The sequence below is a fragment of the Serinus canaria genome, chromosome 12 (assembly GCF_022539315.1).
Source record: "Serinus canaria isolate serCan28SL12 chromosome 12, serCan2020, whole genome shotgun sequence".
NCBI lineage: Eukaryota > Metazoa > Chordata > Aves > Passeriformes > Fringillidae > Serinus > Serinus canaria.
This window is the reverse complement of record NC_066326.1, coordinates 7,214,254-7,236,757: the sequence shown is the minus strand read 5'-3', so window position 1 is coordinate 7,236,757 and position 22,504 is coordinate 7,214,254. Positions and strand designations below refer to the sequence as shown.

Below are 22,504 nucleotides of genomic sequence, written 5' to 3'. Positions count from 1 at the left end.
CCATTAGAAAATTATGTCTTCCATCCTGTGTCTCTTTCCACAGTACTGAACAATTGATAGTGTCTGTAACTTTACTAAAATGCTCTAGGCATGCTCGTCACAAATGGCATCTGTAATGGTCTATGTAAACCAAACTTCAGTTTGTCTCTTTTCTTCCTGAAATTCATTAAATGCTACAAAGAAAGAAAGATCACAGCCATTACGGAGAGCTGGCGTAGCTCAAAGTAAAATATGCAAAACACTTGGCCTTTCTGTTGCAGTTAGTGTGACCATAAGAATTGGCTTTTGGCACCATTAAAAATGAGGACTGACTCCTATGCCTCTGACATTTATTGGAAAATCTTCTCTTTAAATTGCAATGATAAAAAGAAATTAAAATAATTTTTTAAGTACTATTTATCCTGACTGCTGCAATAAGCAAGGGTAAGTTGACAAGTATATTAAAGAACTTCTGCTTATGTCATGAAGTGAATTTGTTGCAGAAATATAAAATGGGGAAAAGTAGAAAATATAAAGATATGAAAAACCACAAGAAACAGCTTCTGATCATCAGTAAGAAAGGTTTGTGATGAGTTGTCAAACTAGGATGAGATGCTTAGATGTAAAACATTTAGGCAAGACAAGCACTTTCAGAGCAGCTTTTAGAAATCTACAGCTGCACATGCACATAAGTCTATTGGGCACAAATGAAATGGATAAAAAAATATTTTTCAGCTTTAGCTTGGAAATTTTTTGTGTTTTCTGTGAAGGACAAAACATTTACAGAAAACAAAAAAGGTGGATTGTGCTTTTTTACTTGGAGTATATTTTTATGTAAGTTTGCGTATAAAGGAGTAGACTCGCCTCAGCAACCCTTCAGCCGTGAGGCCAGGAAGGACCTCAGGTCTGGCACACGGCATGATCCCACCAGAGGGTTTGGAAACCATGTGGAGAAGAGGGCTGGAGCTGCCGGGCGCTGCCTCGGCTCGGACATGGAAAGCTGTGCCTGGCAAGAGGGAAGAACACTTGTTTTAAACGCAAATCCCGGCAGGAGGCCCGGGGCCTCCGGGAGGAGAGCTCCGTGAGGAGGAGCGAGCTCCGTGAGGGGAAGCGAACTCCGTGAGGGGAAGCGCGGGCACGAGGCACTCGCGGCACTCGCGCCCCCTACGGCGCCTCTCCCCGCCCTCCCGCCCCGGGCCGTGATTGGCTCCGCGCCCTCTCGCTCGTCCAATCCCAGGGGCGCAGTCCGTACCCGCCCCCGCCTGATCCCGCCCACCAAAGCGATGGCTCGGCTCCACCTTTCCGGCCGTCTCCATGGCAGCGAGGGCGGGGGGTTTTAAGACGTCCCGGAGACCATTGCGGTTGGTTGCTTTGCTTTTCGAAGCCGGCGAGGCTAAAGGTAAACTAGCTAGAGTATTTGGTATTTTATTTTTATTTTCTGACATATGCCCCCGTAATCATAGGGAATGGTACCTTTCAAAGAGATCGTAAATCCATCCTCCCCCCCCCTTTCCCAGTGGTAGGGCGCAGGCGGTGCGCGGCCCCGCTGCGGCCGTGGCGCTCCCGCCCTGTTGGGGCCGCGGCCTGAGGCGGAGTGGCCACGGGTCCTGGGGCGGAGGTGCCGCACTCGGCCCGAGGGGCTTCTCTGGGGCTGCTGAAGATCCAGGGACTGCCCGCGGAGGTTCGTCCCGGGCTGCCTCATGTCTTGGCATCCGCCCAGGGCAGCGGTTGCCCCACGGTGCGGCGGGCGGAGGATGCTCAGGCTGGTGCCGGGTTGTCACGCACCATGGTGCTGGTTTCTCGCTCCTGTTGTCAGCTAGAGGCGCCCTTAAGGAAAGGCGATACGGGCCGCAGGATGCTCTGGCTTCCCCTGTCGCCGATGAAGGTGTGTCGCAAAGAGCATGAAGTGTCCCTGCTGAAGGAATGAGCGCTGAATGGATGTGCTCCGTGTTAAACTGGGTTAAGCAATAGCAACTGGCCAGGCGGACAGAAGCGTTTTCAGAGTGTGATAAAACATACATCCCTAGAAGATGCACCCCAGCGTCAGCAGAGGCCACATGTAAATCGCTGGTTTCAGAGTTAGGTATGACACATGATAGTGAGGAGGCCTTAACTAATGTTATCTTGATGAGCTTTTTTAGTTCTCCCACCCCTTGACATTGTCAACACGTGTCAAGTTATTTAATTTTACTTAAAGTAAAAACGCAGTCACCTCTGAGGTGGAAAAAAAAGTAGCCAAAACATTTTCAGTCTTCTAAACAGTACTGTAGGATCTTTATTTGCATCAGTGGGCAGTTGATCTCCTTAATAGCTCAGAAAAAAATCCATTAAGTTCTGAACAATTTAAATGTAGTTTCCCATGAACAGGTCCCTGTATCTGTGAGAAGTAGTTTCCAAGTATAACTGTGCTCAGTGTAACGTGATAAAAGCCAGAAATCAGTAATGTGAACAGCAATAGTCAATTTATGTAAGCACAAAGTGTGTGTGTGGTTTTAAGCATCTGAAACTCGAGACAACTCAGTGCTGAATCTGAAACTGAAAAAATCTTGGGCTTCATAAATTATTAGAGTACAGTAGCATTTTCCTAAAACATAATTGTGAATATTAGTAGTGTGAATGTATTCAAATCAAATTGTAGCAATGCCTTGTGGCAGGTTTTATGTAGATAGCTGACATGTATAATGTGTGCAGCTTTTTAACCAGAATTGTTTAATCCTGGAAAGTGTATGTTAATGTACATCTTTAGAAAATTTTAATTTCACTTGGCTTTCCTTTCATAGAGTACAAAACTGGGGCAAACAACTGAGGATGTCATCCTGTTTGGCTCAGGAGGTTCACCTTGCTAGAAGACATGAGGAGATGTGAGTAGTTGTGCTCTGCCTACACTCTGTGCAGCAGTTTGTGTTGGGTCTTGTGATTTTCTCCCTTCCTGCCCACGACCCTCGGTGCCAGTGAACCTGAGCTCTGCACAGTGCAGTGGGGCTGCAGCAAGGGGCTGGAGTTCCAGGAGGTGGCACTCTTCCTTCAGGAACCATGGGAATTAGCATCCTTGCCTGCCGTTTAGGGTATTTAGGTTGATGTGGTTTTTGACTTCCAATGGTGGTACTGGTTTAAGATCTCCATTGTCAACCTGTCACTGTTAAATTCCTATTTGGGGAAGGTAATTGGATTCTCTCACTCAATGCCTCAATTATAGAGTTGCTTCTTTGTTGCCCTGTAAACTCAAATTGTGAGGCAAATACAGTAGTGATTCAGGAAAATTTGCTTTTCTTGTAACAACTAGTACGTGCCAAGGAGCAAACGTAGTACTGATCAAGTCACCCCAACCCACCCTGTCTTTCCTTCTTGGGGTAGATTCAGTGTTTCTAAGCACCTCAGCGTTTAAGGACTGCTGGTTGCAACATTATAGCTTTGTAGCACAGCAGGTGATGTCTGCCTGTACCTTTTCCCTCCCTCAGCACACCCACCCTGCAGCCGGCTTAATTAGCCCCATAGTTTTGAGAAAACTGGGTAAGGTAAAAAGGTTATTTTCTAGCTCCTGAGCAAAATGTTCTACCCACTTAGCAAAATGTTTTCCTTTGTAGACTGTCTCAGAGATCAGAGCTGCTACAGCAGATGGAGACTTATCTAAGAGACAAAAAGACTAAAAAGACATGGCAAACTCAAGCAGCTGATGCAGCTCATAAAAGGAATGCAGCACTTTTAAATGTAAGTTTCTGCAACTACCAGGAACCGTATCAAAATGTCACAGTTATGTAGCTTAGATAATTAAAAATAAAAAAAAAAAAGAGAAGTGTTTGCTCTGTAGTTGTCATTTGAATTCTCTTCTCTATGGTTGCCTCTTCTGGAACTTGACCAAAAAGTATTAAATGACAAGTCTTTATTATCCGATGGCATCACTACCTATTTCCCGTGCCCTTCTTACAAAAGCCTCGTGGTGGCAGCTGCTACTATGTATTTTTATTTTTTTTAAGCACATGTAGTGATGTAACACATGCTAGTACATGTCTGCCTGAGAGAACTTGGGGGTCTGTCAGGACTCACAGCCCCTCTACACTGCGGCCGTGTTTGGAAATGGGCTGACCAGGCTGCAGTGCTTTGGGCCAAGGGTAGGAGCTGTTCTCCTGCTGTGGTTGTGACAGGCTGTGGAAGAGGTTTAATATTTTTCTCTAAAGAGGTGTAGAGTGACTTCAAGCATTTTGCTTGCTTTGCACTGTAAAGGCAGTGTTTGGCGTTTCCAGCCCTTCATAGGGGTGACACCATTAATAACGTTCATAGCTTTTCTGCATACCAGTTGTCATATTCAGATAAGATTACTTTCCTAGGCAATTAAAAAGACCTGAGTTTGATGGCAGGGACTGGAATACTGAAAGGCTCTTCTGGAACCCCTTGCTCAGGCATTTGAGTTTGAAGAGATGCACTTGACCACTGACATGATGCATTTGAAAAATGTGTATCAGTTTTTCAGGAGGCAGCAAAAAACAACCTCCTGTGCCTTTTCTTTAAGCTCCTACTTATGAAGGGTCCATAATACATGTATTGTGTTTATTGAAAAAGTAAGTTTTACTCTAGAAAATTACAAGATTAATTCGTTTCACCAGAATTTCTTTGGTTTTTGTCATGCAGAGCCTGGTTCAGATTTAAAATATTCACATTTGGAGTGGCTATAATTCTATTGCATTAGAGTGTGTATTTGAAAGAGATGCTTATTTAGAAGGGGCAGACAAGAACAGTTAGCCAGGAATACCTTCTTAACTCTTCTGTGACAAAGATTTTTCAGCTTGTGCTGGTGAACTGGTACATTCTGGACGGGGGCAATCAAGCCCCTCTTTATATGGTATACCAAGTGTAGGTGCTTCATTGACAGGCTGAGGATAAATGGGTGGTTTGGTTGTTTTCTCCATAACTCCTGCTCCGTTGATTTAGTAATCTCAGCCATTATGACTCCTATTTTCTGTAGGCATTTTAGGTTAGATTTTTACTTTGTAAATGTAGGGTTTTATAAATTATTTGTGTTTATGAATGCATATACAGGCAAACACAATAAATGCAGAGTATATTTCTCCATCCTGAAAGCTATATTGTAGTGGAAATGGTGACAATAGCTCAGACATATACAGAGTGTAAATATTTCTGCAGTTAAACAGATATTTGCTATCTTCTGTCACATCCTCAAAATTGTTCCTTTCAAGTGTCAAAAATGTTGGTGTTTGTACAGAAAAAAAGCAAAAACATATGTATCAAAACAAATTCTGTTGCAGGATAAAATAGCATAAATCAATTTAAATCTATTAATTTTATCCTAGTTTTAACAAGCATGCACTCCTGCAGATGCTTTTTGATAACAGAAGAAAACAGGAAAAAAAATCTATGCAGCATAATATATGAGAAGCTTGAAAACAAGACTGATTAATGTGCCAGATTCAGAATATTGTTCCTGATACCAGGCACTGTACATTTCACAGTTACCATGTGGAGAGTTGTTGATTTGGCCTACTCAAAAATACATGGACATGACGAAGTGTTATTTTTTTATTTGCATTTCTGGTTTTCTGCGTGTAAGCAAAATCAGTTGTTTTCAGTAATAGATCATAGCAAAAGCCATTTTTCTTTCTCTGTGCTAGCTGGAATTTATGCACAAGAAAGATTTCAAAATTAATTTAAATTCTAATCAGTAGGAAGCAAGGAACTAACCTTTTTTTTTTTAATTGAAATTTTGACATTATAAGCATTTGTTCAGCATTTTAGCATAATTATCAGAGTATTTTCCTCAATGTCTTTAGAGGGAGACTGCAGATTAGGGAAATCTGTATCATTTGGTGCTTATATAATGTTGTCGTAATAAAAGCAGAAATTAGACTAGTATTTGTAATCTAATTTATGACATTTGTTTCTCAGTGATATTTCTTGTGTTTAGAAATATGTATTACTGTGCAACAGCTTGTAACATGAAATAGAAAAGAAAGAGTATGCTATATAGTAATTAGTACTGGAAAGGTAATTTAGAACAAATTTGCTTTCCTTCCCGGGCATGCAATTCCAGAATTATTTAAGTGTGATTGTGCCAGAATGATATCAATATAAGTGACAGCTGAATTTGGTCCCCTAAAAGCAATGCATGTGTCATGCATTCCATTTTACCTCTGGGGAAGGGTCTTGAATTGTTTTTGTTCCAGTCCTTGTGGTTTTAGGGGAAGCACTGTAAGATGCTCTCTTTTTTTCAGTACTGTGACATATTAGATTAGCTGGTTTTTTTCCAAAAAAGTTTATACTGCTGATGTATTTATTTTTATATTGATGACAGGGATTTATTTTTCGTGCAAAGCTTACCAGTTGTGTAGACACACAAGAAGTGCCATCTAATCTTCCAGTAGTTCCAGTTATTTTCTAAAGCATACTACACCTTCCAGCAAAAATTTCTTTCACTGTCTGTCATTTAATCAGTATTCTGAATGACAATAGACTGCACAACACAAACTGGAGTGAGCAATGAAAAGACACATCCAATATCTAGGCTATGCCAAAGTGACCTTCTCTACTAAACATATATGCACAACTGCTGTCTCCTTTCTTGCCTGAAAGACTTTCATTTCCTACCACCATAAACATTCCAGTTACTTGGCTGAGTCTATAAAGAAATAATGATTGATATTCTTCTTCCTTCCTGTTAAAATTTCTACAGTAATTAGGAAGAAGGAATCAGAAAGGAGGAAAATCCAGTGGAAGAATATGAGGTGAACATTACTGAATGATCCTTTATTCAGTCTGGTTTGTTACGGGGATAACTTTTCCAGACTTGGCCTGAGCCATTCTGAGACAAGCTTCATTTGGTGCTGTTTGTATGTGTCTGTTCTAAGTGTATTCAACAGAGAAAATCTTTGCTTAAGTCACTGAAATCTCTGTTGGCCTCTGTTATTTTGACATCATGATTTCAGATGGCCTGTGTCCTTTTTCCTGTTCCCTCTATATGTTTATTCCATTAGTCTTTTCTAAGAGGCAGCCATTTGCTGCTTCTGAGAACTTGGATAAATCTGAGAATTAGTTTACTCTTTCTCAGACATCCTTGAGCTTCCTACAGTGGTATGGATTTTGCTGTAGAAAAGGGAGGAACAATTTTACTTGGATTAGGTTTGTAATTATGTACGAGAGAATATTGTAAAAGGAATTAATGAAATAAAAGAAGATAAACACTAAATTGAACAATCTGACTGTGTGTGTCACTAAGTTAAACTTCAGCAAGGCTGGGTTTTTGCTTTTATTAATCATACTCTGCTGAACTAAACTTGAGTTGGGCACTGTTTACTTATTGATGTGTTCAGACTGGCTATTATTCAATACGAGTAATCGTGTTTGGTCTCTCTTGTGGATATGCTCCTCCAGAATCTCACTCCTCATTTCAGCAGCAGTGGTGGTGAATATTTGGGAAGTCCCTTTGGGGAATTTCCTCTCTCATTTAGTTTTTCTGTTGTACTCTTCACACCCGCTCTCTGCTCCCAACTCTGCCATCTGCTATACTTTCTTTCCCCCTCCACTCTGTTCAGCTTTGGCTTCTTCACACCCCACTCCCACGTCCCTTTCTGTCTCTCTTCATCTGCCCACCACTCAATCTCTTCAATGTTTGGGTATGGAACTAAGCCCACAAGAACAGGTCAGAACTTTAAAGGGGGAGGGTGGTTAGTTTGGGAGCATGCTTTGATTTGTTTGTTGCTGTTGATTTTTTTGGTTGTTTCTTTTTTATAAGATTTATTTGGGCCTGTGTGAATCCAGCACACATCCAGTGGACAAGCAGAAACCCAAATACTGATTTTTTTTTTTTTTTTTTTTTTGGTAAGAAAACTATGTGAGGTGCATTGTCATCCAAGCTTGTCTGGTGAACAGCTTGCTGCAGCTCTACATTTATGTGCACATGTTATGCATGCATATTAGCAAGTCATCTTTGTCTTGAGAAGTAAAGATCTTGCACATAATTTGCCTAGTTACTTTACAGTTACAGTAGCTAGAATACATACTTCAGTCTTATGCAGCACAGAGAAATGTTTTGTTCCCCTCTATTTCCTTAAGTTCTATACAACAGAATTTGACTCATTTACCCTGGTGTCCAGAGAGAATAGCAGTGTTTACAGCAGAAGTCTTACTAGGTTTTGAAATGTACTCTTGTATGAAAGAGGTGCAGCAAACACATTTAGCAGCTGTAGGGTGTTAGTCTAAGTAGTACAAGTTGTATTTCAGAGTGACTAAACAAATATTTGAACTTCAGTGTTAATTTTTGAATGCTGTTTAGCTGTAATGGGTTTATTTAGTTAATTTAAATGTCTTTATGTGTGTATTTTTCTTTTAAAATTCCCAGTGCTTGTTTTTAAAATGTATTTTGCTTGTGTTTTAGGATATAGAAATAGCAGAAAAAAAGCTGCAAGAAAGAATGTATTTACTTCCACATCCTGATACTGTTAAGTTAGAAGTAAGTCCTAGAACTCTGTCTTTTCATTTGTTTCCATTTGCTGTTTACCAAATATTTTGCCTGTTTTTTTTTTCCCTGAAGCATGTTCTTAAAGTGAAAATAATTGATTTTAAAATCCAGTGACTGGTATAGCCAAAGGCCTGTGTACTGTTGTAGCAAGCTGAACCTAAATTCTGGGACAAGGTCCCCAGATTCTGGAGCATTCTGGTGGAAATATTTAGTAGCTTTCAGATCTATACAAACTTCTGTTTAAAAATGAAATCAAATATAAAAAAGCCAATATTGTGAATATTAGAAGATTACTGTGTTTACTATGTCAGAGCTATTTAGTTTGTTTTATATGGCCATCCCATTCTCAGTTTACCACAGATTGTCATCTTTACATTTCAGAGTCAGCAGTTTATATCAGCATGAACAGAGAAAATTTCACATCCATTATTTTAGAGTTGTATGGAAGCCTATGAAAATACTGCACCAGGAACACTCGGTTCTTTTTTTTTTTTTTTTTTCCTTTCTCAACCTGAAGTCCCTAAAGCATTACTTCAAGATAAAAATTTGAGCAGATTCCCATCTGTTTCTTGCCCCAGTGGTTTGTGTTTGTGCTGTGTGGAGGCTTGGTTCCCAGAGGCACAGGAGCAGAGTGTCCCGTGCTGGTTTGGGTGCTGGGGCTCTGTCAGAGCAGGGCTCAGGGCCAGGTTTCAGCACTGTCAGCTGTGAAGAGAGGTGTATTGTACCTCAGCTTCACACCTGCTGGGCAAGTGTTGGCATGCTTAGGCTATTACTTAAAGGAGAGGCATCACTTCTTGTTCTGGTTACTGTTCAAAGTTTTCATCTGTCATTGCATTTTGTAAATAGCCTACTGTGGCTGTGACAGGGTGCACACTGGCTATGCCCCTTCCGTGGCTTTTTTATTATTTTTAGACATTTTTAGGCAAAAGGGTACATCCTTTCCTGAATACTTGTACATTTTGAATGATGCTAAGGAAGATGCCAACCTACTAATATTAAAATTAAACCTGTCTTGACTGTATTCAGAAGTAGTTTTAGACTCTTCAGTGACTTTAGAGGCACCTCTTGAGGTGTTTAGGTCAGTTAGTCCATGGTAGGTGTGAAGCTGCTCCTCGAGTGAAGTCAGCACAAATTGGAGGCTGCAAGGAGCTTGCTCGTGGCTGCAGAATGTCTGCACTCTGCAGCAGTGGTGAAATTTTGGAGTGAACAGAGTTACTATTTGAAGAAGAAGATCCTCTTTCAGCTTTTTTTTTTTTTTATGCTTCTAGAGAAGGGTGCTATAAATAGTGGAAAAAGAAAACTTTCTTTCATGGTACAAAATTCTTGTGCATGCTTTGTTCCAAAACACTTCTGAGCATATTTCACTCAGCCATATATGTGTCTGTATTAATATACTCTGAAAGTTATGGCTATAATGGATCCCCAGCTTGCTGAGTCGGAGTAGTTTTGTGTGACAGCACATATGCTTGTCAAAAAAGATTCTTTGAGTAAATCTGTTGAAGAAAATATTTTTGTAAACCTGCAAGAGCCATAGTTATATCTGAGTTACATGTAAGGATCAAAATGATTAGCCAGGAATCTAATACTGTGCAGGGAGATCTTCAATTTTATGCTGCACTTCTCCTTCATTATATACTTAAGTAAAGATAAAAGGCTCACTACATATGTATCATAACTGTTTCCTACTGCAAAATTACATTCTTACATTTTTCTGAATGGACATCAATGACAATAAATACTTACATATGTGGATGGATTAAAGTGCTATCTTAGCACAGTTCTTAGATCATGTTATTTTGTGGGGAAAAAATTATACCTGGTGCTTAAAATATTCCTGGAAATCCTACAAACAACAGTTATCCTTAGGATACCAACACAAAAATGATGAATGAGCAATAACACAGATTAATAATAAGTTAAATTTATTACTCAGAGGCGCAGTGTAAAGCAAGAGGAAGGGTTAGATGATCCACAGATTCTCCTAGACCACTTGCTAAATATGCATCACCTTTTTATTCTTATTTTAATTTATGATCCAAATACTGGATATGATTACTTCCTCAGTGAATTATCAAGTCTAAAATTTTACTCAAATATTTTGAACTATAGTTCTGTATAGTACTGTAAACTTTACTAGAATAATTACTTTACATTGGTGAAGGGGCAGCCTTAATTTCTAACATTTTTTCCACTGCAAAATGAAATTCCAGTAACATACATGCTTAAATATAAAAGCTGCTTTTGGAAAAGTATATAACCATGGAAAATAGTTTATTAAAGGTACTGTAAGGTCTAAACTGATGTCTTGCTTACCACAAGAGGGCACATGCAGTCACTTCACAGTTTGTCCTGCAGAATGAAATATTTCCAAGCTGATATTTTGTATCATACAAGAGATTAAAAATTTCATATGTTAAGTACGTTGTTCTTTTCTGAATTGCTTTACTCTTAAAGTAAGATTTAATAATGCATTGCATTTCTATATTGGTTTAAACTGGCTGATACAGAATTTGAAATTAAGTTTATTTTTTCTTATATCTTTCTCAGACTCTCTATTGGGCATCAATAAAAGAATCTCTTCCCAAATGGGAAGAGTTTCTTTTAGGAAGAGCAGAAGTTCCTATTGGCTTTAAGAAAATGAAAGCTACAAAGCAGAGCATAAACTACCCTGAAGAAGATTCACAAAAATATACATTTTAGTTTCATTTTGTTTTGTAATTTATCACTTAAGCAGAGAAGATCATCCAGATATCAACAGAATATCATGCCATTAAACTGAAATGTAAATAATTTAAATGAAAATTAATTATATGGGATCATTTCATTCTATTGTTGCATTGTGTATGATTCCTTATTTTTATTCTGTACTAGAGAAGTAACCCTCACATGAGCTTTTAGGATCAAGAATGAGAAACATTGGTGTATAGATTTCCACAAGGCAATTGGGTTTTCAGTGTGAGAAGAGTTTTATGTTATTTTTAATCCTCTGCTTCTACATATAAGTGCGATAAGTAAAGACAGATTCTTGCATTATCTTTCTTCGCTTCAGTCATCTGTGCTGCATGCCTGCTCGTGGATGAGGCAGAGAGGAAGAATTTACTGTTAGCAGAGAAGGCAGACTGTGCATCAGAGTAGCCTTGGTTTAGCACCAGGAACCTGTGCAGGAACCTTCACAAGAGCAGTTGTAGAAGGAACAAACTTGAATTTCTGCATCTTGTTTTCCCTGGTTTTTTTGTCATTGCCACTTTCATCACTCAAACACCTCACTCCAGGCAGCTTTTCCCAACCTCCTTCTGCCTACATTGTATTTGTTGTCTAACGGGTGGGCAAACAAATCTCTAGGGCTTTTTGCTACTTCTAGGCTGCTCTTAATTCTGTTTTTTTCTGTTGATGTAATCTACAAGTGAGAACTTTTTCTGAGGCATGAAAAGTTTAAAAGAAGCGAACTGAGAGGTAACTGGCAGTGGCTTTCCAAGAACAAGGTGTATACAAAAGTTGAAGTAAATATTTTCATTTTCAGTCATTGAACAGCTTCCCAGGTTCCTCCTACAGAGGTGCAGTATCAGTGAGTTTTAATTGTACTGAGCTAACTTGGTATGAAAAATTCACTGGTACAGAACTTCTAAAAGTGTGAGTTCAGTGGGAGATCCTTTCTGGTGTGTGACATGGCCTGCAGAAAATTTGTTTCCTAAGCAAAAGAAGCCGATAAAATATTAATTTCTTTAATTGTTAAGAACCTGGACTTGAGTTAATATACTGTTAAAATTTAATCTCTTGCAACAACATCATTCTGCCCCCAACCTGGAAGTAGTAGGGAAAAAAAAGTACCTCTGCCAGTGTGTGAGGATATGAAAATGTAATGATGGCAAATATTACTAATCTACTAGTTATCTGAGCTATGCATCTTCATACTACATAGAGAGAGACTCCACCATTCAAAAAACATTATATCCCTATGCAACGTGAAGAATCACTGACACAATAAAATCAAAACTTTAGGTGCAATATTAAATTGTGTATTTTCCACAGTAATATTAGGAGTTCATTTTAAACTTTTTCTATTGAAGTGTCCATTAAACTGATAACTTTTTACAGAAACTGCCATCTTAGAATTATCCTGTTGAGTGGGTGTTGGTGTTTGTAACAATAACGTTGTTTTCATAATATGTGATGGCAGATTAGCACGCTTCTCTGCAGTGTTGTTAACAGTTGTAATTAAGGAATAAACAGTAAAGGGTGTCAGTCCGATGACAATTTCATCTATAGTGTCACAATACAAAATGTCACAAAATATTAGAACTGTTATATAACTACAAAAATATCAAATTAGGCTTTCATCTTACAAGCTGAGAGCTTAAAAAAAACTTGGCATAGAGACCATTGCAATTTTATACCTACTCAGTGTTCTGTCACAAAGACAACTTGGTAATATTTTCTTCTGTAAACTCACAATGTGATTCTCAATCTGATTTAGTGGGAATGTGTATGGATCTTACAGTTGTAAAGCTCACGTTTAAAAAGACAATAATTGGAACCATTTGAGCACACAAGAAGGGAAAACCTGTCATAGATGATACTCAGAATGAAGGGATGGATGAGCAGTTAGTTAGTAACAAAGAATGGGACTCATCCTGTTCTTTTCATGCAAAGGGAAATCACAAAAATCTGGGCCCCTAAGTACTTTATACATGCAAATAATATGAGTCTTTATCTCTTCTGACTCTGCCTAACTACTGGGACACAGTGCAGGTTCTCACTCTCTTTGCCCTGGTGCTTTCCCCTGGAAGCAGATCTGGGTGTGTGGACATCGAGTGCATGGCAGCTCCATGGGTGAGAATTTGGCAATGTGCATGAAAGGCACCTGCAAGCAGGGTTAGAGTGGATACCCTGCTGCAGTTAGGTGCTCACATAGCATGCCTGAGAGAAAAATGAAATTATCTTCAAAGAAGGAAATTAATTTTATTTCCTGCAGCATAACCTTACAAGCAATAGGGCAACTAGTTCAAGGAAAACTATGTAGGAACATGTCCAGGAAAAGAAAAACTGAATGAAGAGAACTATTTAAAGCAGGAATACATGTAGGTGACTGTTCTCAGAGACAAGGGCCTTCATGTTGGCCTGTGGTTTGAAAAAAATAAATGCAATTGCCTATGACTGTGAAATAGGACAGTAATAGGGGCAGGGGCAAGTGTCTGTTGAGTTGGGGCATGCATTGACAAGGGACCATAATTATATGCTATCTCCTGTCCTACTTAGATTTGTTGAGTTTCATTTACCATGGCTGGGCTAGCTTGATACTTGCCTTTTTATAGATACAGATTTGAGAAAGCAAATGTTAAATTTTGGTGTGCTTTAAAAGAATTTAAGAATCTACCTAAGTGATTTGTACTGATATGATTTAATATTGGTCTCCTATGAGATCTTGAATGGGTATTCTTCACCAAGTCAAGACAGTCCCTTCAAACATATTGATTCTATGTAGTTATACCCTATCTTATCCCAAGCTTTTATGTATATATCAAAAAATATAAAAGATAGAAATTACATCATATATATCTTCTGTAATTTCCTACTCACCGTAATTTTTTTTTCTCAAAAAAACAAACTCACCACACCCCCCTCAAAAAAAAACCCCACCAAACCCCAATTAAACCAAAAAAAAAAAAAAAAAAAGGAAAAAAACCACCACCCCCCCCCAAACTTGTTACTGTGTAGTCTTGACTTGCTGTTTGCCCTTTTGTGTTACAATATATGTATACATAAGGTGCAGTGGTCTTAGGGGCCTGTTGCTTCCTGTGCTTTTCTGTTAGGTGGGGGACAGCAATTGAGTAAAGAGCAGTGAGAAAACCCATAGTTTTTTTTCTTTGTAAGTTAATCTTTTAGTATCTTGCAAGAAGAAATAATTAATCATACTTTTCTAGGTTAATGCACAGATGAGTAACCCCAATACTAACCCAGGAGCATAGCCTGTTTACCCATCTTGTCACCTCTACCACACATTCCCAAGCTTTTTACTTTCTCAGTTATTCTGGCTGTGGGGGCAGGAGCAGAAGGCAAGGCATGTTACTTTTCCCTAGCATAAGAAATTTCTTACTCTGCAGAATCTTCCACAAGCCTATTAATTTAATTTGAGAGTATATTTGAAATAATAAGTTGGTTTAGATGCACATGTGACACTATGGTATCCTCTTGATTGTATTTATTCAGGGTCATGTTTTCATAGAAGTTGGGAGCTAATTTTTAGGCTGAGCTTATAGTTCTTAATTTCTGTCTTTTTCATTCACATAGAGCTGGTTGGGGATGTAGATGCTCAGTTTGAGCTTGTTGGTACTGAAAAATAAGAAAACCAAATTTAAAATGGAATGTACTTTTAGAGGTTATATCTGAAAGAAAACATTATTTACTCCATAATGGTAATTTTCATAATATTTTAATACTTGTGTTCAGATACAACTTGACCTTAAATATCACCCCAAATGCAAGCTGTTTTAACATATTTGTAATGCTAAGGTCTTCATTACTGTGATATTCTGTTTGCTCAAGGATTATAATCCATGGATATACTGTGTTATGGTTGAAATAAAGCTTTGCTCAGTGTTGCATTCCTTGCATGAGTTGGATGTAAGTCAGTGCCTGCTGCAGCCAAGTGTGAACAGTGAGTGATAAATAACTTTGCTTAGGTATGGTGTTTGTTTCCCTCTGACTCTGATATGAAATATTAATCTGTTGAATGAAGATTAAAATTTCAGAAGTTTACTGGTGAAAAATCCAAATGTAATGAATCCCAGATCGATTCTTTTCACTCTTCCTATTGTTTCATAATTTGTAAGCTAAATTACTTCAGCTATGCGATTACTAGGAAGATGTAGATATAGATACTTAAACCCTTGCTAAGGAAACAGGTGGGGGAAAATGGTTCTTTAGTACATCCTCCTGCTGTGTGAAACTCTTTGTCTTTGCTATAAATAGGGTGATTTAATTTGGGAATTTGCTACTCCTTTTAAACACGGTTAAAACAGCTCTTGAAAATGCGCTAAGCTGTACCCGCTGTGTTTGTAGCCTTCCAGTTGTAGCTTTTACATTTGGCTTACTTTGAATACGTGTGTTTTTAACGCATACGGATAGAAAGTATGCTCACTTCTTCCCATAAGTTTTATCGCTGTGATGATAATCTTAAAAATAAATGTGTGTTCTTTCCCCTCACTCTCAGTCGTATCACCTACCAGAAAGCCCTAATAAGCAACAAAATAGTGTGAGACAGTATTTACATCACACTTTTGAAACAGATTCAAGCAGAACCAGCTGCTGTAAGATTATTTTACAAATCTATTGTAAATTAATAAAAGGAAAAAATTGCCTTCCTTTAGGTGAATTACAGTCTCCTTTACTAATTACCGTAGCTGGAAGCCGCAGTAAATAAGTACCTGCCTTACTGCGGTGAATGGGAAATGAGAAATGTAATTTTGGTAACCAGACTTGCCTTTCTTTACCCATTTAGTTGGTATGTGTTCCAATAGCTTCATTCACGGAGCTCTGACTGTTGCTCAATAAAAGCTTCCGGAGGATAATGTGTTCAAAGTGAAGCACATGCCGGCAGCTTTGTTCAGCGCCGGCGAACCTGCGCGCTGCGCTCCGCGGCCGCGCTCGCTCCGCGCCCCACCGGTGCGGGCTCTGCCCGAGGGGCAGCGCTGCTTCCAGCCGCGGAAACGCCAAGCCGAGCGGCTGTGGGAAAGGGAGAAAGGAGGGGACGGGAAGAAACCCAAAACAACCAGACCCCGTTTGTCGGTGCTTGCCCGGTGGGAAATGAGCTCGCTGTGGCGCGGGGGAGGACAGGCGGGTGCCGGGCGGTCTGATCGGGGCGCGGGCACTGCGCGTCGCCGGGAGCGGTGCGCTGGGAGAGGGAACGGGAAGCGCATTGTGTGTGTGTCTTCCCTCACTCAACGACGCCGAGATTCCCAGCAAAGCTCTGGGCAGCCGGTTTGATTCCTTGGAAACGCTCGTAATAATGTTAAGGGTAAAAAACATATCCGTAAATCCCTAGGAAAAAAGCTTGTCTGTGTGACCCAAAGTGTCGCGGTCCCCAGACAACTGAAATCTGTGTTTAGAGGGTGCTTAAACTGCTGCAGCCACTTTGCTCTATTTCTCGGACGTTTCTTTGTATTAAGTTTCCGGGTACACTTGGCTTTTTCCTTTATAATTAGCTTTCTTTTGCTGGATTCATTGATAGATACGATAATCCAGTGTTGGTAATATCTCAATTCATTAACATAATGAATCAGAAGGGAGAGGCTGATAATAAATCAGAAAGCTTCTATTTATGTGAAATATCTTGGCAACTGGCAGCAGTGAGAAGACAGTAGAAGGAGTATCAGACAGTTAACGGGACCTCAGGAGCGCGGCTGCAGGAGGTCTCAGGTGCTTTCTGCGGTTTAAGCGCCTGAGCCCTTCACAGGACAATCCTGTCCATTGCAGTGGCGCTGATGTGGGAAAATACCTGGCTCCCTTTGCCTCGGTCTCCCAAGTGGTTCAAAGCTCCATCCCCGTTGTGTCTAGGCTCCCGGCCACCGCTGGCAGCGCAACCCCGCGGGCTGGGACGAGGGCTGTCACTGCACCCCCTCCCCACGCTGCAGTGGCCCCGTTTGTGGCATTGCCCGTGGGCTGGGGTGGCCCGCAAGGGGCCGGGGATGCTCCGAGAGGCTCTGCGAGGAGCCGGGAGAGAATTTGGTCCAGCGAGATCCCCACTCTTTGTCCCATCGGCTGGGACTACTTCTGCCCCTGGATTAGATCTCTTTTAAAGTTTGTCATCAGCCTGCTTCTTCTGCCAATGCAGAAGACTGCAAAGATGCAACTATTTGCAAAGTCAAGTTTTGTGTTGTTTTTGAGCTAATACACCCAGAATCCTGGGAGCGGACGTTTTCTGTGGTCTGCGTCTGACAGCATTTTGTCCCTATTTGGGACGAAAAGGTACTTTGGTGACTAAACACGCTCTTTTACTGGAGTCATTCTGAAGCAGAGTTTAAGATCACGGGTGACTTGAAGCACCCGCACTGAACGGCTGCTTGTGCTCCTGGGGAGTACGCCCGAGGCTCCCTGAGGGCTGAGCCACATGGCCCAGCTGCAGCTTCAACACCTTATGAGGAGAAGCAGCCCGTGAAAGAGAGCACAGAAGTCTAAATGTACCCTTTTCCTTTTTCTTTTTTTCTTTTTTTTTTTAATTTTTAATTGAGGGCACGTGTTGCCCGTAATTCAATCAATTAAGCAATTGCAGTAAATCAATGAGATAAATACAAATAACACGAGGCTACGGCTTTGAGCTAGGCAGGGTTAGCAGTAAGAATAGGCTAGGAGTGGGGTTAAAAGCTGGGGCAGCATCACCTGGAGAATCAGGATGTGTGATGGAAACCAGCTGGTAAGGGAATTTCCCCTTCCCCTTATGTGTCTTCTCTAAGGTCCTGTGGTGACGGTGTTGGTCAGCACAGCACCGTACCTGTGAGAGGGCTGCTGAGAAGGTGGGGAGGTGAGAGGGTGACTGGTTAGGGCAAAGCTGGTTGTGGTGTGAGGTCTGAGTGCAGGAATGCTCAGGAAGGAAGGCCATGGGGTGACCGCGGTAGCCGCTCCAGGATGGCCGTCCAAGGGGTGGGTGCCTTTCCCTGTTGTGTGCCTGCACAGCCGCAGAAGAGACACCTGCCTCATCTGCATGAGGTTTACAATGGGTCTAAAGTAGCCGGGCAGGGAGCCTGTCACCCTCGCTGTGACCGCTGTCGGTCCCGGCTGGAGGGAATGCCTCTGCTGGGACCCGCCGTGCCGACTTTTCCCTCGGGTGCCGGGCAGCTTTAGTCTCACCACGGAACTTGGCTGTGGATGGCGATGCAGCCCCGGCTGTCTGGGGGTACCCAGGGTATAAATTTGAAGGGGTTATAGGGGACCTGAGGAGAGAGGCATGAGAAGGTGTTGGGGGAGTGGGCAGGAGCCATACCGTGAGGGCTGGGGAAGGAGCACAAGGGCTGGCAGCAAGAGCCTAAAAGAACAGAAGTGCCCTGATCGCGACCCTAGGAGGGTGAGGCCCATGAAACCCGCCCCTGGAGGGGACCCTCGTGGATGGCACGCAGGGGTGGGCTGGCACAGTCGAGGCCCAGCAGGCTTACTTTAAAATCATGCAAATACTTCCGTAAAACGGCTTAAAGAGGCAGAAGGACAAGTCCTGCGGGCACCTGGGCGTCCTGGGGGACACGGCAGTTTGGGAAAGGCATGCGTCAATTTAGCCCTGGTGTTGACTTAAGCGAAAGTGCTAAGCCATTCCTAAACCTAAGTCAATACAGACTTAAGCCAAAATTGTTATTAACGAGCTCTAATCTGATTTAAGAGCCTCCGAGCGAGCCGTGTCTACACGACGCGCGTTGCCTTGCGCTGCGCTCCGCGGTGCCCGGTCCCGGGGGGGGCGCAGCGGGAGGGGTCGGGCTAATGCAGCCCCGGGGAGGAGAAAGGCGGGTTTCGAGGAGAGCCGGGCCGCCGTGATTTCGGCTGGCCGGTGATCTCCCTCCGCGGGATAACTTCTTAAAACTGTACCCAGCTCGGCTGCTCTGGGGCGATTCGGGTCTGTGCGAGCGCCTCCGGGCCGGGGCTGCCGGGCCCCCTCTGCCGTGCGCTCCCGGGTGTAGTGCCGAGCGCCAGCCGCTCCGCTCGCTCGGAGAAGGACATGCCAGTGCATTTCTTCCCCCACCCCAATGGGGCAGTTGAGCCCTCCACTCCACCCCTCACTGGGGGCCTTTCTTTTCTTCCCCAGCAGCTTTGAGCAGCGCTGTTTCAGATTGGCCTTTTTATGTTTGATATAAAGAATAGTTGTTGGCCAATTCCATCTTTTCATCGCTGCTCTCCAGGCCCGGGTCCAAGCGGCTTGTCAGATGCTCATTAACTCCCCCTTTGGCTCTTTCCAGTGTGTCTCCTAAGCTCATTGTGCCAAGAACTAGCGCTTCTTTCTCTTTACATGGCTCCCTTTCTCTGCTCCATCAGGGAGACAAATTACTTTCCAAAAGGGATCGCCAGGGATGGTTTAATGAGAATTTCTCCAGCGCTGGCCGTGGAAATCAATGTAGTTAACATTCGGTGCACTTAATTGGACTTTTCTCTTCTGCCTCCTTCAAAAAAACTCTGAAGCTATCCTGTTAATCTCTCATTTGTAATCAATTGTGTTGACTAAACAAAAGTCTAGGTCGTCCTTTCTTCCTGTCCCAGACAATCCTTTGTTGCCTCTAAATGCCTCATTCTTGAGTGCTCCTGGTCGTGTAGATGGGTCCGATTTTTGACAGTTCATTATTGCGCTTTTGTCCATTTAATCTCCCTCGCTGTGTTTTGCATGTGCATGCCTTAATGAGCTCCGTTGGCAATTAACATGTTTCTAGCAGCAAACTGGTTGCTCAGACGTTTGGAGAGCGGAGTGCAGGGAAAAGGGCAACGCAGCTGCCTGTAGGTTGGTCGCTTCCCGGTGCCCGGTGCGGTGCCGGGACGCACCTGGGAGCCGCCCGGTCCCGGGGAAGCGCCGGGCCGGGCCGGGCGGGCCGAGGGGGAAGCACGGAGGCGCTGGCACGTCGCTCTCTGCGCAGAGGCACCTCTAACCCTCCCCCCGAGGCACCGGCACCGCTCAATCTGTTGTGTGCGCGGCTGCGGCGCCGGGAAAGGGGTTTTTGTGCGGGTTTTGTGTTATTGAGGCTTGCTGGCAAGAGTGCCGAAGTGTGAGCAGTCGTGGACAGCAGAAACATCTTGTGAGGGAGAAGATAATTGGAGTCTCTGGCGTGTGTGTGTCTGACAGAGCCGCCCCTCCCCCGCGATCTGCGGCTTGTGTGTGCCGGGATCCGGGCGAGAGCCGGGGGGGGTCCGGGGCCGGCCGGTGGCGAGCGGACTGCCGCGGCCCCTTCCCGGAGCGTCCGAGATCGGGGGGAAGCCGGAGCGACAGCCGGCCCGGGGAGGGCTGCCCACCGCCCCCCAGGAGGGGCCAGGTGACCAAGCCCACCAGCGGCGGCGGACACGGCGCTTCAGGGTGCCCCCAAAATGCCCTCAGCCGTGACGGGGATGCCGCCCTCCCCCCAGACGGCTCTGTCAACAACACCGCTTTTTATAAAAACGCGATACGAACGCACTTCCTTAATTCCCTTCCTGGGAGTGGGTTTCGCACTGCTCTCGCCCATCAGGAGAGCTGAGGAAGCAGCCTGCGCGCTGTCTGTGGGGCCCGCAGCCGCGCCTGGCTCCCGCTTTCGGCTCCCGGCTGGCAGCCCAGACCTCTTCCCGGCTCCCGAGGTGCGGAGAGAGCGGCGCTTCCCCCGGACCTGGCAGCGGGAGCGGCTCCGTAGGCGCCCCTCGGGATGCGCACGCCTCGCTCCCGTCCTTCGGGACCTCGTCCTGCCGTGGCCGCCCCCGGCACAGTGTCCTCATGTACAGAGGGGTCCCTCCCGCTGTCCCCTGCCCGTGGGTTGTCCCGCCCCGTCTGTCACGGCGGCGGGAGAGCCAGGCTCGGCTCCCGCCTGCCGGGGCTTGAGCCGCAGCCCCTTCACTTGCAGGACCATTTCCCCCTGACAGGGTTTCCGGAGCGGTAACGGGGTTTGCATTTTTTTTTCGCCTTTTTAAAATTTTCCTTTTAACCTAAAACTCTCCCAGGTTTTTTGGGTTTTTTTTTTGGTTTTTTTTTTTTTTTTTTTTTTTTTTTTTACAAATTCAGTTATGATCTTTCCCCGATGCCAGCATCACTGGACATGCTTTTTCACTCCTCAAACCGTCTAAACGCTATTTCAGACACTGGAAAATGCAAACCCCAAGAAACACTAAAATCGCCCCGTCTCTACTGCGGGAGCGTGGGGCCCGGAGCCCCGGCCCCAGCTCCCAGCCCGCTCCTTGGAGAACATCGCAGCCTAATAATGAATCCAGAAACCCGGAGCGAGGGGTTGACTCCCGTTCCTGCGCTCGGCGGCGAGCTGTGCTCGTCCTCGCCTCCCTCTATTTAACCACTCAATTAAGCGGAGAAAGGTGAGCTCCCCATTACGCCGTCCCCAGGCATTTCGGTGCCTCTCTCGTTCCCCTCTTCATTGGCAAGCCCGGCCCGAGCAGCACGCACACGCCCGGCCTCCTCAATCTCCTTTCTCCGCTAGAATAATATTGTTCCTAACGACGTGGCCGGAATAGACACTTGCGTATTAAAAGTGAGGGAGAGGGGGGAGAGGAGAAGGGAATATTTAGTGTAATCCAAGTGCTTGATTATCCATATTCTGATCACAAAGAGTTTCTGAGGCCTGCTGGGAGTGATTAGATTAATGTAATGCGGTTTGAAGGGTCTGTGTTTTCTCTCTTAATTTGGGTCATTACTCGGAAAGCAAGCGTGAGATCATTTTATCTGCATGCAAGGAAAGATAGTCATTCAAGAGCGGTTTAAACACGCCTTAATGAACCGACCCCGAAAAGGGGCGCTGGGAAACTCCGAGCAGCCTTTCGCGCTGCCGGTCGCGGCCGCGCAGCCCCGCCGGGGGTCCTGCAAAGGCTCTGACCCCGTTCCGGGGGGCGGCAGCAGCCCTCCGAAGCCGCCCGGCTCCCTCCCGCCCTCATTTTGCTCCTCTGGTGCTCGCGGCGCTCGGCGGGCCCTGGAGCGGCAGGGCCCGGCTCCCGCAAGCCGCGCTCGCACGGGGGACAGCGCCGTGCAGCCCGGTCCCCGCTCGGGCCGGGGCCCAAGTGGGAAATGAGAGACCTGCGAAGGGCCGGTTTATTGTCCCGTGATAGATATAGATATAGATATATTCCTCACTTATTCGAGCGTACATTTAAAATGGAGATTTACAGACACGTATAAAGAGCGCTGTCCTGGCGCCGGGCGGGGGGCGGCCAGCCCGGCCCGTCCTGGCCCGCTCCGGCGGCGCAACGCGCCGTTAAATAAGATTCCTCTTATATACAACTGCGGCTCGGGGTCGCTTGCTACCGGCGGCTGAGCTCGCTGGGAAAAGGACAGAGAAGCGAAGGCTGGTTTGGATAAATAGTGCTGGCCTGGTTGAGCAGGTCCGAGTGTGGCGGCGCGCCGGGCCC

At 44.0% G+C, this 22,504-nt stretch overlaps 1 non-coding gene across 1 annotated transcript; it reads left to right on the top strand.

The window, feature by feature from the left end:
- Positions 1–1,283: 1,283 nt before the first annotated feature.
- On the top strand, positions 1,284–11,063 carry LOC103817069 (uncharacterized). The gene is made up of 4 exons (XR_007778683.1): positions 1,284–1,378; positions 2,760–2,840; positions 8,363–8,437; positions 10,994–11,063. It is a non-coding gene; the product is annotated as an uncharacterized LOC103817069 (transcript).
- Positions 11,064–22,504: the final 11,441 nt, after the last annotated feature.